Below are 15,678 nucleotides of genomic sequence, written 5' to 3'. Positions count from 1 at the left end.
GCCAACTTTTATTTTAGAATATATATCTTGGTTTGACATATATACTTACCATGTTAAAATAGCAACTGTTACTTTTTTAAAAAAGAGTTTTCATCAATAATTGATATCAAATTTAATCAAATAACTTTCTACATCTATGGAGATAACTGCTTTTTTCCTCTTTAAAACACTTTTAATTGGTGTCATAGCTTAATAGACACATTAAAATTGAATAATTGGTAGTCTCTTGAAAAGAAAGTATAATCTCTGCTTACAGATATTATATGTATATATAGTTTAACTAGCCATCTGTTGTTTAAATCCTTTGTATCTTAAATTGACTGAATTAGCTGAGTTTCGTTAATCTTGCTAGCAATTTGTAGAAGAAACTCAAATAATCCACAGTACAAAGCTCTGCATATTCTAGGTCCTTATTATTTATTTATTTATTTATTTATCTTTGAGATGGAGTCTTGCTCTGTTGCCCAGGCTAGAGTGCAGTGGTGCAATGTCGGCTCACTGCAACCTCCACCTCCTGGGTTCAAACGATTCTCTTTCCTGGCTCAGCCTCTCAAGTAGCTGAGATTACAGATGCATGCCACGACAGCCAGCTACTTTTTGTACTTTTTGTTTGTTTGTTTGTTTTAGTAGAGATAGGGTTTCACCATGTTGTTCAGGCTGGTCTTGAACTCCTGACCTCATGATCCGCCGACCTTGGCATCTCAAAGTGCTGGGATTACAGGCATGAGCCACCACAACTGGCCTGGTCTGTATTTTGAAATGCAATCTTATCTGGCACCTAACTCATTCCTACCCCCAATAACAATGTAAATAAGACTTTTCCTCACATTTTTATGTATATCTATTTTCAAGTTTTCTTTTTCTAAGCAAACTTGGTTTCTTTGTTGTTGTTAAAAATTGGGATTCTCAGTCTACCACTCACTCGTTACCTTGTTTGTTAAATGTCATGTTTATTTTTCACTGCATAGCTAATTGGGGCATTCAGGCTAAGAATAATACAGAAACTTTTGATTGAAAGATGTAAGGTTTGCACTATTGGATTACTTCCTGTTCCTCTAATCGATTGGTATCTTAGCAACCTAATTTGGATTTCCTTTGTGATTTCCTTAACATTTTTTTTTTTCTGGTGACTTTATCTCACTACCCCACCAAAAACCGAACCAAAACAAAACAAAACCCCAACGATGATTCTGAAATATATTTTAGTCTATGTATGATATCATCTGTCACAAGTGTATATTTATATAAGCATATTTCACTGTATAGTATTATATTTATTTTGCTTTTAACTCAGATGCATTTTATCATATTTCTTTTGTTTTTAACTCAAATTTAGTTATCAGAAGCTTATAAATGTCAATTCTGCAAATAGTGTCCAAAATAATATAATCTTATCTTTGTATTAATTGTCTAATGAATTCGGCAGTACAATCTATATTCTTAACATACAGCTTGGCACAAATAATCAATTTCAGGGCTTTACACAATTCCATAGCAGTGTTTACTTCAGGTCTATCAGCATTTCTTTCTAAAACAAATTAATTTCCTGTATCTTTATTCTGAGGATAAAACAAATTCATTCTTCTCAGAATCTCCTTTTCAGTGTGTTAAGCCTTAGCATGGTAATGTTTCTCATTCCCTGAACTGCACGCTGTGGTGGACTTTAGAGATCATTTGAATTCTTCTATTTTTGGTATGGGATTTGTAGTGTTTTGATAGTAAAACTTGGATTGGATTGTCTGGAAGATGTTCACATAGGTCCTCTATTCTCTCACTAAATATCCTGGGGGAAGAATCAGGAACTAAGACAAGAGTTACTCTTATCTAGGATAACAATGTAACTAGCAATTGCATTGTAATCTACCACCTCTTGACCTCAGTTTTGTTATTTGTATAACAAGGCAGTTGAATAACGATTTTTTTCCCCTCTTGGGGCCATGAGCACAGATTGGAGTCTTAGACTGATTGGGATTGATTGGTCCAGATTTGAATAACACTCCCTGTTCACACAGTTATGGTCCATGCTAGACCTCCTATAGGCTCCAGGGCTGCTAGAGGATTTCTAAAAGTCTTCAACATTTGCATCGTCTTCACTTTTTACAAGCATACCACTCAAATTGCTTTTCAACAAATGCCTATATTGATATTAGGTTGAAAACAGTTTCATCATTCAATTTGTACTTTTTAAAATGTCAAGCATTTGAAAAGACTTGCTTTTCAGAATGACAGCTTTTGAAGAATGGCATTTTGTAATCATTTACAAAATGTGTGTGTGTGTATGTGTGTGGCAATTTCTGCAATCCCAAAGAAAGTTATCATTCATCAAATACATCATGTACAACTTGTCTTTGTCAACCTAAAAGGAAGAAGCTGAGCCAAAATTAAAACAAAGTATATGAGAGTTCATGTGGGCCAAGCATGAGAGTTGCAACCTGGGAGCATACATTCAAGTTGCTCTGAATATATAGTCTCCTTAGTAGCAATTACAAATGAATTTTTAAAGAGAAAGAAGAGGCAATTCCCTAAGTTATTTACCAAAACTTTCCATTAAAATGACATAAACTGTTGACTGGTTATACATTGTTTGTTTCGCAAATTCCAGGAACATGAAGATAATGGGTCAGGCTACTAGTCCGTAACAAATGACTCTAAACTATTGCTGCCAGTTGTGAGTGGGTGGAGCGAGGACATGACTAAAATCCCATACTTCTGTCATAGCATATGAAGTTTGATTTCACAGGATCTCCTCAGCTCTGAAATAGAGGTCATTAACTCTGTGATCACCTTTTATTTGCATGTAACTTTGAAACTCTATTTTTGCTGGGCTGAGATGATTAATGACACAAAAGTGGATTTTGAAGAAACAGCTACTTCTGTGTGTAAGTTTATGAGCATTTTATAATAATGGAAGGGGATCACTTCAGAGCAAAATGGAGACTTGTCCCACATTTCACTTCCTTGTCTTCCAAATGCTATCTGAAATGACCCAACAAATAGAGGACAATAAATAAGCAAGAAGCTTTTCAGCATTTCTGGGAGGCATTGTGCAGTCGTGATAGGATGCACAGAGTTTGGAGCAGCAGCAGTTTCATACCTGCAGAAGTAAAGCCCATCTGGGAAGCAGTGATAAGATGATAAGCGAGCTACAGAACTGGGCAAACTCAAGTCAAGAGAGAAAGAGAACAAATCCGGGCTGTCAAAGGATATCACCAGATTTTCCCATGCTATTCACCAATCCTTTCTTGACTTGATGATGGCCGAGGCAAAAGTAACTTCTTTTCTTTTCTTTTTTTTTTTTCTTGAGACAGAGTCTCACTCTGTTGCCAAGGCTGGAGTGCAATGGCGTGGACTTGGCTCACTGCAACCTCTGCCTCCCAGGTTCAAGCAATTGTCCTGCCTCAGCCTGCTGAGTAGCTGGGACTGCAGGCGCGTGCCACCACACCCGGTTAATTTTTGTATTTTTAGTAGAGACAGGGTTTCACCATGTTGGCCAGGCTAATCTTGAACTCCTGACTTCGTGATCCACCCGCCTCGGCATCCCAATGTGCTAGGATTACAGACATGAACCACCATGCCCGGTCGGCAAAAGTAACTTCTAATGATGTCACGGGAGAATCACTAACTCTTTGATGCCAGAAAAACTGAATGCAAGTGAAAGAGGTACAGACAGCAAGAAAGTTACAGCCAATGTGTGGCTTACAGTTAGGACAGAGAAGGGGGCAGGTTCAGATCCACTTGATGTGGGTAAATTTTAACCCAACTTGTACTAGCAATAGCTGAGGAGCTGTTAGCTTTAGTAAATGCATCCAGCTTCACTAACATGGGAGCCTGCTAGATAAAGCAAAAATATTCGCGTAGATATTACAGAGAGAGGAAAGGCTGACCAGTTGGGGGAAAGACATGGCTCTTCACTTTGGTGTTTGGTGAGAACAAGGAATAAAGTAGTTTCCTAAGAAATTATTTTGGCAATAGATTCCTCCCTCTCACAAGCCACTAAATGTATTAATATGCAAAATATAACTATGAAGATAAAAATATGTGAGACAATGTCTAATATGGACAAAACAGAACTGCAACTTCCAATAGGGTACAGCCAAATAATACTTTCTATAGGTTGCAAACAAAAGTGAAAATACATGGCCAGATATAGGAAAATAGCTCTGAAGAAAAGAAAAAGTAGAAGAATCAGAGCATAGACTAAAAAGATATACTCTAATGAATTTTTAAAAGACAGTTTGATTCTTAGATTGATCATATTTAAAATAATATTGAATCATTTAACAAGTATAAATTCAGATCAGGACAAAATTAAATTTAAAAAGACAATAGGTAAGTAATAAGAATGTTCCTGAATTGAAGAAAGAATACAATTTTAAGATCTAAAAGGCATATCATATTCTAGCAATATTTGTGCACAATTAATACATAAACAAATGTTTAACAATTGAATTTTTAAAACAATGGGAAAAGTTATTTAGGAAAAAAGGAAGTCAAATGCAATTTGTAGTGGGATTGCGACTGGGGAAGCAGCCTGTGCAAATTTGGGCTGGCCTCAAATCCAATGTTAGGTGTAGCCGAGTGAGGCTCACCATATTCTAAGACACTGGTTTGATAACTAGTTGAACATTGAACCACCTGAGGAGTTATTGAGAAAACAAACACAAACAAAAATCAATTAGTGTGTGTTCCTCAGTCCCACAGATTCTGGTTTAATTATTCTGGGGTAAAACCTGGGCTTTTAAAAGCTCCCTGGTTGATTCTAACATGTAGCTCAGTTTGAGAAACAGTTTCAAGGGAACCATGTCAAAAGCATATTATACATAGTTAAGTTGTAATTCACATATAAAATTGTCAGGTAATTTTCTTCAACTCAAAACAGCTCAAAACCAGAGCAACAAGGTAAGTTATGATACACACACACGCACACATGCACACATATACACACACAAATTAGCGTGGATGTCCACCATCCAGAGTTGAGAGAAAAACACTTGGTAACATGGCTGAGAATCACTGCAATACAATGTATAACTAGTAAGAAATCAATTCTGCAACATATTGCTGAATATATTACAAATTACTATATTATCTTTACAATATAAACTTAAACAGTAATATAGAAGCAACAACAAAAATTCTCAAAGTGGACAGGAGAAAGGAGAAAAAAAGGTAATCGAGTTCGTTTTCATATCTTCCTTACCCAAAAGTTAATAGATAGTATTTACACTGAATAAAGAAAAAAAAAGAGGTTTAGATATATTGTATAAACGAATAAGAGGAACCTACAGAAAACAGTAATAACAATAACAAAAAACTGAAAGTAATACATGAAAAAATGCTCATCATCACTCACCATCAGAGAAATGAAAATCAAAACCACAATGAGATCCATCTCACACCAGTTAGAATGGCAATCATTAAAAAGTCAGGAAATGACAGGTGCTGGAGAGGATGTGGAGAAACAGGAACACTTTTGCACTGTTGGTGGGACTGTAAACTAGTTCAACCATTGTGGAAAACAGTGTGGCGATTCCTCAAGGATCTAGAACTAGAAATACATTTGATCCAGCCATCCCATTACCAGGTATATACCCAAAGGATTATAAATCATGCTGCTATAAAGACACATGCACACGTATGTTTATTGTGGCACTATTCACAATAGCACAGACTTGGAATTAACCCAAATGTCCATCAATGAGAGATTGGATTAAGAAAATGTGGCACATATACACCATGGAATACTCTGCAGCCATAAAAAAGGATGAGTTCATGTCCTTTGTATGGACTTGGATGCAGCTGGAAACCATCATTCCCATCAAACTATCGCAACAACAGAAAACCAGACACCACATATTCCCACTCATAGGTGGGAATTGAACAGTGAGAACACTTGGACACAGGAAGGGGAACATCACACACCAGGGCCTGTTGTGGGGTTGGGGGAGGGGGAGGGATAGCATTAGGAGATATACCTAATGAAAATGACGAGTTAATGGGTGCAACACACCAACATGGCACATGTATACATATGTAACAGACCAGTATACAAACAAGTATAATAAAAAAAATATGATAACTACCTAAAACCGGTAATTAAAAAAGGGAAAGGAAGACGGATTGATGTGATTGTGCTAATTTTCTCAGCTCTCCTAATGAAGACTATGGTGTCCTGTCTACTAGATCAGACTAGATCGTTAAAAACATTCCCATTAAAATAGCAACCATTAGAAGTTCTAAAAGGAATCTGTATGTTACAAATTAGCAGGAGGAAAAATGTTTATTCAAACCTAAGCATACCAGAAAACAACTGGAGAAAAAATTATATGGTAATATGGTAGAGAGCAATGTAAGCATAAAAGTGATTTTAAAAGAAGAAAGGCAGAATTAATTCAAAATATAAATATTATATTAATATAAATGGAAAATTTGTACTCATTAAAATAACAAAATTCTAATAGATCAAAATTTTAAACTAACCCATATATTGAATAAATATATATGTCTTAGAAATTTCAAGATTAAAATAACAATTTTAATTTTGAAAAATTAATTTAAAAAATATATGCTTGATATATTAAACAAGATAGTTGGTATATGATAAACAGTCAATTAAGTTTATTTGGGGCATAATATATCAAATAAAATAAAAATCGAGGCCAGGTGCAGTGACTCATACCTATAATTCCAAGCACTTTGGGAGGCCAAGGCAAGTGGATCACCTGAGGTCAGAAGTTGAAGACCAGCCTGGTCAACATGGTGAAACCCCCTTCTCTACTAAAAATACAAAAATTAGCTGGGCATGGTGGCCTGCACCTGTAATCCCAGCTGCTCAGGAGGCTGAGGCAGGAGAATTACTTGAACCTGGGAGCTGGAGGTTGCAGTGAGCTGAGATCATACCACAGCACTCCAGCCTGAGCAACAAGAGTGAAACTCTGTCTCAAAAAGAAACAAACAAACAAAAAAACCAAACACACCAAAGAAGAAACAAAATAAAAATAGATAATGTAAAATGATAAAGGATAAAGGTGATATACACAACTTGGACCCATTTATCGTTATTATAGTGCATATTGATTTAAATATATAACTCAGAGATCTCAGATACTGCAAGGATAAATTGACAGAAATACAATGGAAGCCACCCATAGCATATTATAGGTATCGTGAAAATAGATGTAGATTGTCTGAATACAATAATTAATAAGGTTGATTAGTGGACATATTTGAAAATGTTATACTTTAATGAAAGCTTTCTTTTAGCTACTCACAGGGAATTTACAAACTTATTCCTATAGAAAGCCTTAAAACAAACCTTAGTAGTCCAGCCTAATGAAATGCAGTAAGTGAATAAATTGGCAACCCAAAAAGGACCAGCTATAAAACCATAAATATCTGTGAAGGTAAAAATGAAAACAAAAAATAAGTATATTAACCTTAAATAATGAGATTTTGAAAATATGATTAAGTTTAGAGTTTATTGAAGGGCAAAGCTTGAGGGTGATCACCTGTGAAGCATCAACTTCAAATTGGGTCAGTCAAATTATATAGGCAGAGACAGATACATTTTAGCAGAATTACATTTCCCACACAAGACCAGTGCATGTTACAGCAATTCTATTGGTTACAGGTTGCTACATTCCAAGAAAGATAACTTTATACTTTGTGAGTTGAGTAGTGATCAGAAGGGGCATCATCTCTGGAACCATCTGGTCTTCCTAATTATTTGCAGCAACAAAAGGCAGAAGTTGCAGCTACATGCCACGTGACTCAGGTCACATAGCCACATTTCTCACAAGGCCTAGAATAATTTAAAGTTTCAACAGCTTTACATTTGAAACATTTAATTTCACAAGTGTATATCTTCTGACAAAGACAAAAACAGAAACCACAGAAAGACATAATCATGTTTGCTGTGTATATTCTCAGAAATGTGAATTTTACAATCTTTTGCCATATATGTATGTATATACTTTTTAAAAACAAGTTTTTGGTATTAGCCTAGAAAAGAAAGCTGATCTTGGTTCCTGAGACTGAGACTTACTTTAGCAACCAACGATATTTAGGCAAGGCACTTCCAGTATCCCTTCCATGGCTTCACTAAGTCTTATCTGCACTTCTCAAAACTCCAAGTTTCACTGATTTTCAAATTCCTCCCCTTTGGACACTAGTTTTCTGCTGTTTTTCACACTCTGCTTTAATGTCACAGTGGTTTGCCTCACTTTTTTTCAAGTTCTGTTTTACTTTTTATGGCACCAAGCTAAGAGTTTCTCTTCACTGCATACTTAAAAAATGTATAGTTTAGAATAATAGACACAATTTCCATAAGTACCATTTAACCTCATAGCACTTATAGTTAGACAGTGTCATATGGTTTAAAAATAGGCATTATTAATAAATATTCCCAGGTCACATAAATTTACAAATTGAGCACATGTCTTCCTGAGAAACATGACAGAATCTGCAAATTGCATATAATTCCTGAGGACTCCTTTATATTGGGACAATATGTGTGGTATTTTATTTTTATTTAACAGGTATACAATTAATGTTTTCACATATTAAAAATAGTAACCATTGAGAAGGAAATAAAATTTTACTAACGCCTTTCCTTTAACCCCATTCATTAGATAACAAAATATTGAAAATATTTCTGGCTTTAGTTTTTCTTTTTATAACATTCTAAGATTATGTAATATATATATATATATATATATATCTTCATTCCTGATTATTGTGTTCTAGACAAGCTTTACAATCTCTCTGCTTTAGAAAACATTCATGTGTTACTACCCACCTTCCCATTTTTTCCCTTCTACCCTCTAAGCCCAATATTGTTGGATGTATTACTATTATTTTCAGAGACTGACTTCAAATGTTAAATTCTAAATTTAATATTTATTTCTTGATTTATCAAGCTTTGAAAATACCTACTAATTTTGTGCTATAAAAGAGAATGGAATAAAGACTTTATTTATTTCATCTCTCTTCTCCCTTCCAATTACTATAAATATTGTATTTTACATTTACAAGGTTTATAGAATATACATCCTATTTCATTAAATAGTATTGAATTATTTGTGGTTTGTCTGTATTTTGATTTTCAAAAGAGAAAGCAATAATAGTATTCATAATATTATGATTATGTACATGTACATCACATTCATACAATAATGAAATTGTGTAGTTGAAATCAGGTAAAAGAAAATGCAGTCTCACATCCTACAAAATTTCGAATTGTATATGTATTTCAGTGTGTTAGACTGTATGAATTGTATGTGTATTTCACTGTGTTGAATTACACTTTATTTTTTGCAGCCATTCCCATTCTGTATTATGCTCAATTGTCATTGTTTATTTTAGCTCATGTTACCCCTGAGTTAAATTACTTTTAATTTCATTGAAATTACATCCTGTTGAATATGTTTTTAAAAGGTGCTTGGCCAGGAATGGTGGCTCACGCCTATAATCCTAACACTTTGGGAGCCCGAGGCAGGCAGATCATGAGGTCAGGAGATGGAGACCATCCTGGCTAACACAATAAAACCCGTCTCTACTAAAAATACAAAAATTAGCCGGGCATGGTGGCATGCGTCTGTAATCCCAGCTACCTGGGAGGCTGAGGCAGGAGAATCACTTGAACCCAGAAAGTGGAGGTTGCAGGGAGCCAAGATCCCGCCACTGCACTCCAACCTGGGCAACAGAGCGAGACTCCTTCTCAAAACAAAACAAATGTACTTAGAGAATAATGAATGTTGTAACCTTTTTCATAAATAAAACATCTTTATTTTGCCCTCACATATGATTGGGGATGAAACTCTAGGTTTAAAGGTGAATTTTTTCCCCCTCAGAATTGAGGACTTTTAAAATTATTTTCTATATTCAGTGTTGTTAAGACAGTGCATGGCTGTTTCTATAATGTTTTCTGTGTAAATAACTTTCTGTTCCTATGTAAAAGATTTTAGAATTTTCTTTTTATCTTTGAGGAAATGGAAATTCAGTATGTGTACATATGGATAATACTTCATTAGTCCTGTTTTCCATTCAACATGCCACCTCAATTAAATAACTGTTTCTTCATTTCCAAATACTTATTTTCTATTTTTTAATTATTTCTTCTCCTCATTTTTTTTGCTCATCTCCATTTAGAATTTCCATTAGATGGATGATGGATTAGTTGGATATTTCCCTTCGTACCTCTAAATTTCTATCACAGGTGATCTAGTTGGAAAGTGTCAGATAAAACCCATATAGTTACAAAACCATTTTATTTTCCATTGGAATACAGTCAAGCATAATTTCCCAGCACCCCTTTCATGTAATTAGGATCCATATGACCAGTTCTGGCCAAGAGTAAGCTAACTGGGGTCATGGGTGTCCCTTTCAGTACAAGTTGGTGTAAGTAGGTAGTGGTCTATCTCATTTATCTTTTCCTTTCATATTTGAAGGCTGACAGATGCCAATGCACCTTGGAAGCCAAAAGATGTTGAATGAAAGATGAAAAATGATTTGATTTCTGAGTCAGTGCTTAAAGAAGAGCTTTCCGGAAGTGCTCATTGACTTTTAGCAAGGGATGAAATTTAGGCAAAGTGGTTTTATATAGCAGCTAGTTTAAATTACCTTAGCAAGTACTTCTTGCCTTGGTAATCTGGATTCTGGGAATATGACTGCATTTATATTCCAGATAAATAATTCAGATGTCTACTCTAAAAACATATTTATGCAACTCATGTGTTAATTATCTTAAATGATTTTGGCAACTATAATGCTAGTTTTAAAAGTGTTTTCCTAATTTTCTGTTTGCTATTTTTCATTTCGCTATTCCTACTTTTTATGTCTGCAATAACTCCTAGCATCTTTCAAGTTAAGATTTTGTTCCTTGAATTATTTTATTGTTTTATTTAGCATTTATGATTCTGTTTATTCATCCTGGTCCTTCTCTCTTATTTATGTTCTTCTCTATGATTGCAATTTTTAACTATAAAAAATCCCATTCCTAAGACATATTGAAATAAAAATTAGATTAGATTAAAATGATTGAGGAAAAGTACCCAATTGTTTGGCATGAACTCTTCTCTGTCAGATTTCCCTTATTCTTTACATTTGTTAACATCAACTTTTTTTTTTTTTTTTTTTACATTTGATCATTTGACATTTGTTGAATATTTTTGTCTTTGTATTTGTTGATTCAGCTCAGAACATTTGTGGACTCAGCTCATAAATATTATGTCTGGACTGAAATTCAATGTGATTTTCCTCTAAATTTGATCTTGTTGACTGTTTATCTTCTAACTATTTGAAAACTTGAATTGCACTCCTTTCTGTTTTACAGTTGTTTTTGCTTCATACTTAAAATAACTTTTTGCCATTACAGTGCAATTTGAGGAAAACAAGAGGGCAGACGTTTTGCCACTGAGCCAGAATTAAGGTAAGAAATGTGAGGCAGCATTTTGCGTGATTACAATTGGGCCCTATATCTATTTTAAAATATGATATTTTGTACAATGTGAATTTTGCATTATTTTTGGTAATTTAAAATATTGCAGTAAGGAATTGTGTTAAGATATTAATCAGCTTGATTAATAAGATTTTACTACTCTCTTAAATTATATTCATGATATAACTACCTCATTTGCTTGATCCTGGTTCTGGTCCTGATGTGTTATCATGGATCATACAGTAGGACAATATTCAATAAAAAACAAAATACTGCAGAATATGTATTTCAGTGAGTGGGAGGTAGATTGTAGAGATTCTGTTTTGCAATTGTTAAAAAAAACCTATATTTGCTACCAGAATGTGTGGCTTAGAGAACAGAGATTACCTTTGCATTTCTGCAAATAAAATTCCAATAAGTAAGAATAAGCAAGTTGGTCAGAATTTACTATTATAGCTACAATGTGAAAGATAGATTAAAATATTAAAGGGTTTAAACTCAATGACATTGCATGTGAAGATAAGCTTAACATTCTCAAGTCGATCTAATATTCCTCAACTTTTATTAAGAGCACACACATGTTTAATTAGTGCCTCAAAGATTCAGAGAACTAGAATGTCCAAGGGCCTCAGAAAATCCTCAAGTTTAAGTTAGAATTGTAGAGAAGATGAGCCAAGTTACTCAGGACACCTGGATATGAGTTTATGCACACTTTATCCAACTGTCTTTAAAACTTTTCACTTAATGAGGCATATTATAGGGATAAAAATGACCAGGAAATGTATGATATATTTGGAGAAGGTAGCAATCCAATTTATAAATTCCCATCTTCCAACCATCTGGAGGTGCCAGATTGGCAGGGTTTCTCGTCAGCATTCTGTATATTATGCACGCTTCACAGAGCAAGAAAGGGAATCACTCAGCATTCTCAAACGCTCGAAGGATTCCTTTAAAAGGTTGATAACCAGTCTGCAATATATTTTTTAAAATAGCTATTTGCTATTATGCATTGTTTAAGAGAAGAACAGGGGATTCACAGTATAAATTGCATTCCCTATAGATAATACCAAAAATTCAAGGATTAAGGATAACCCATTGAATGTGAGGATGAATTTTCTTTATCTTTACGGACTCCTTGTCACCTGGGGCTGAGGTTAATTATAGTGATAATATGACAGTCTAGCAAAATCCACAGATTTAGGAAATGCACAAAAATTGGTAAGTTTACTATTTCTGGATTAAGCATGAGCAACACAATGAAACCTGTACGTGAGGCAGAGTGGGGAAGAAATGAAATAATGATACATTTTAAGCATTCATTTTACTTTTCTAGTAGTTTTCTTGTAATATACATGGGAAGATTTTTTATCCATTAATTATGTATGCCGTTGATGGATCTAGATTCTCCTTAACCCAATGGAAGCTACAAATCTTCTGTGAAATTATTCCTCTATTTATATTATAGATCAAAATATGTCTGAAATAAAAACCTATAATAGAAGTCATAAAAAAATGGATGATGGATTCCACTTATTCCCAATTAAATAAAAAAATTAGAATACAACACATGAATTAAAGAGTATTTTGTTTTAGAGTGAAATACCACCTTCGGACATTCTAAGCCAAGAAGGTACAAGATACAGCTAAATATTTGCTGATAAAACATTCAATTCTGAGATTTTCCATAGAAGCCCAATTCTGGATTTTTAACAATGGCAAAAAACAAATTATTTAGTTATTATTCCAATGAGAGTGAATCTGAATTGAAAAGTAAGAAGCTCAAAACCAAAGATGTAATGATTCTTAAGAAAGTCGGATCTATTGAGAATTCCCATGCCACGGAAAATAAACTCTCCTAATACCTTTAGGATCTATCAGGACAATTAAGCTGAATGAAATGACTATGACTTTAAATGTAGAAAGAAGAAAATGAAACTTGGGATTTGCCTTAGGAAGGAAAAAACAACAAATAAAAAATTATAAGGCCCTGATTCTGAGTAACAGGCTGTGTATAACTTCAAAATACTAAACGGATAACCAAGAAAACCAGGAACAGTAAAAAGATGGTTTCTGCCTTTAACATTTAAAGTTAGTTCTGTTTTGGTTTAGTGTTGAAAAACTCAATTTACATTGAATAGAAATTTCAGTTGAGAACTGTTTTTGAATATTCTGTGTATATTAAGAAATGACTCAGGTTGGTTTTAATATTTCCAAAGCTTGAAGCAGAAGGACTTACTCTGAATCCTGCAAGTAAAGCTGGGAAACCTGTCTTTACAGGTGCTCTGCTATATGATCCCAGAATAGATGGAGGAGTGGATTACTAGGGAAATGAGCTAAATTAAAGCTTGGCTTCATTGGTAAATTTACCCAAGTCCAAATAATATTTAGGTTGAAAGCCAAATGAAAGCATGGGTTAATTGAAACAACAAAGAAATTTAACATGAAATAAATAAGTCTAAAGCAGGAAGTCAAGTATAGATTTATGTATATTTTGTCAGAAGCATACAGATATTATTATTCTTTTTTAAATGTTCTCATAATACCTGGTCGAGGAAATGCAGTTACCGATATGAGGGAAGGTATATGAAATTTTATGTCAAAAAAGGAGAGTGACTCCCCTTCTCCAGTCTCCAGAACATAATATCTATTCCGTCACTCTTCTTTTTTGTAAACATTTCATGCCTAATGACTTTCACTTCCCTTCATTGGAGTCATGATATGTTCAGGACACATCTGCCTGGAGCTAAGAATCATATTTTTTTCCTAACATGCATTGTGCATGGAATCAGGAGTCAGAGACTGCGTGATTGATGTTAGAGTACAGGACATCTCCTTTCACAGAAGAACATCTTTTAGAAAGTTTGTATCAACTTGCTGTGTGTGTGTGTGTGTGTGATTTATGTTTCTCTGGTTCCCCTGTGATAATAAGACCCAGGAGAAAAAATGTATGTACTATTTATCTTTTTTATCACCAGCATCACCAACCAAAGTATTCTTCATGTGATTGCCATTTATAAATGTTTATTGGACTAAAAAAATCATGGGTACTTACTAATAAGATAAAAGGAGAAAAGAAGGGTTTTAAAAATCTAATTATTTAAAAAATCAAATGGATATATGGTAAGTATAAGAGAGGAAACAGTCTGCATTTATCATTAAAAATTTAAGTTTATATTTTGGGTGATAAAGTCTGCTGAGCTAGACAGTCAAATCAAAGTCTGTAATATTTCCATTCTTTGGTATGTATATGTAGAAAGAGTCACTTGACAGAATAAAGCCAAATAATTTCACCACTCAGATATAAAATCATGGGAAGGGAAGAAGAAAACTTATAAGAAAAATCAGGCTAAAGGAGAATAAGTTGCGAGTGTGTTTATACATCATGAAAGGAGAGATAGCAGTTGTCTTCAACAGTTAATAACACGAGGAGATATTTTTCTTTACGTGATTATTGAAGAAGTTTTCTGTATTGAATGCCTATAATGTGACATGCTGATTTTCAGGGATTTTCCTAGCAGAGCTCACGGTCCAGCCAAGGTATGAAAATAATAAACAGCTAATCTAGTGTCATGTGACAAGTACCATAAAGGTGAGTGTGGTGAAGTAAACCTGGAGCAGAACAGCTGACTTGTTGGAGAGGGAGTCTTAAGTGAGATGTGAAGAGAGTATATCTTACCAGGTGAAGAGGGCGGGGCCAAGGATAATAGCAACAGTAGAGATGGTGCCTTGTGGTACACATTATTTAATTAATTCATTGCTTGATTGTGGTCATAAGATCACATGTTTTCCAAAATGATTTGTTTCCATAGACTGGCAGTAATATCTAAGGTGTCTTAGAAAGGAGTCTGCTTGGTTTTGGTTTATCAGCAATTTACTATAAAGCAGATTGTTTCCTATCCCTCTGTGCCTTTGCACACGGGCTTTATTCTCTATTTTGTAAATGTTTCAATATATTTCAAACAATATATTTCAAACAATAATATTGAAGGCAAGTGGGTTTTCATAACAACCACTTTAGAATACCATTGTTAAGAGTACAGGCTTTGAATACAGAGAGACTTCAGACAGACTTCTGCCACAAATATACAGAATTTGGTAGTGATCTAGAGCTAATTTTCCTAATCAGGAAAGGTGCACAATATATGATTTATAGAGCTGTTGTTAGGGTTAATTATTACGTGAACATTATTATTAGGTTTATTCAAATCATAAGAATGTTTCTACTTGATAAAAATGTTTAA

General features: G+C 34.2%; 1 long non-coding RNA gene across 1 annotated transcript in view; it reads left to right on the top strand.

Moving 5' to 3' along the window:
* LOC112619141 overlaps positions 1-15,678 on the top strand; it is a 526,979-nt gene that overhangs the window by 77,263 nt on the left and 434,038 nt on the right. The window contains exon 2 of the long non-coding RNA XR_003118181.1: positions 11,375-11,428. This is a non-coding gene — a long non-coding RNA (uncharacterized LOC112619141). The remainder of the gene's footprint in view (positions 1-11,374; positions 11,429-15,678) is intronic.

This window comes from Theropithecus gelada, chromosome 2 (assembly GCF_003255815.1).
Source record: "Theropithecus gelada isolate Dixy chromosome 2, Tgel_1.0, whole genome shotgun sequence".
Lineage (NCBI taxonomy): Eukaryota > Metazoa > Chordata > Mammalia > Primates > Cercopithecidae > Theropithecus > Theropithecus gelada.
This window is presented reverse-complemented; position numbering and strand designations above follow the sequence as displayed.